This window comes from Austrofundulus limnaeus, unplaced genomic scaffold, assembly GCF_001266775.1.
Source record: "Austrofundulus limnaeus strain Quisiro unplaced genomic scaffold, Austrofundulus_limnaeus-1.0 Scaffold39, whole genome shotgun sequence".
Lineage (NCBI taxonomy): Eukaryota > Metazoa > Chordata > Actinopteri > Cyprinodontiformes > Rivulidae > Austrofundulus > Austrofundulus limnaeus.
Genome location: NW_013952441.1, coordinates 2,339,178 through 2,340,404, shown reverse-complemented (window position 1 = coordinate 2,340,404; position 1,227 = coordinate 2,339,178). Strand labels below are relative to the sequence as shown.

The 1,227-nt window shown below is 38.3% G+C and overlaps 1 protein-coding gene across 1 annotated transcript in view; it reads left to right on the top strand.

Annotated features, from left to right (window-relative positions):
- Nucleotides 1-1,227, top strand: part of usp54b (ubiquitin specific peptidase 54b) — a gene marked incomplete in the record, with an annotated part of 77,166 nt that overhangs the window by 25,416 nt on the left and 50,523 nt on the right.

The following is a 1,227-nucleotide window of genomic DNA, read 5'->3' as shown; positions in this document are numbered from 1 at the left end:
TACAGAAAATGGATGGATGGATGGATGGATGGAGTTTGTATGTAATGTATGAATATAATATACAAGTTTCACTTTTTAAATGGAATTACTGAAATAAATCTACTTTTTCATGATATTCTAATTTTATGACCAGCACCTGTAAATGGTGCCACATTTGTAAGGAGCATGCATTTGTGGGATGAGCAGTAGAGTGTTTGAATTTGATTTTCAGTGGATTTTGTGACGGTTTGAGGCAGCTGGATGATGAATGTGAGGATGAGTCACCAAACATCCCACAGTGTCTGTTTGTTTACACYGTATGCTGTGTATTAACATACAGGATATTATTAAACTAATCATTTGGTCAGCTTGGGGTCATTATAAGAGCTTAAAAAACATTTGAAGTTTGGTCTGCTTTTATATTTTGTATCTAAATGAGACAAACAAAATTACAATCACACTTTAATGCCAAAACATTTATTTTAAAATACGTATGTAGCACAAAAAAATTATGGACATTAGTGTTTGGTAGATTATTCCTTTGTCGTAACAATGCTTCTTGGCAATACATCTTATACTGTTGAAGCCATTCTCTTTTAAATTGTGCCACATTTGTAAGGAACATGCATTTGTGGGTAACACATTCTCACTCCCAACTCGTCACATATTGATGCGTGTCCAGGTTCCCTCTGTGCCCAGTTTTGTCGCGTCGGGTAACAACCTCGAGTCAGTTACTGACACACACCACGTAGGGTCTTTAGGTTGGGGTGTGTGGTTAATATTAGGGATCAGGATTACTTGTTCATTTTAGACAGTGAGGTCAGGGGCAGGAAGTCTAGGGCTAATAGAAGTTAAGTTTAGGGACAGTTAGTTGTCGTGCATTTTCTACACTTGTCACTCATCTTGTCAATGACTGATGTGAGGGGGTTACCTGACGCGTCAAAACCGGACACAATATATGACGAGCTGGGAGTGAGAATGCGTTGTTGTGGGATGTGCAGTAGAACTGAGCATGTGGGTTCATGAAAAATTTGCCAAATCTTCTCAGCCAAACAGCTTATTTTGTTGTTGCTATTGACACTTGTTTTGAGCTTCTGGTACCCCCAGGTCAGGGGTCTGCAACCTGTGGCTCTGGGGCCGCATGTAGCTCTTTGGTCCCTCTGCAGTGGCTGTTTGAAAATGTGATGAAAAATAACGGAATTATTATTATTGTTGTCATTATTATTATTATTATTATTATTATTATTA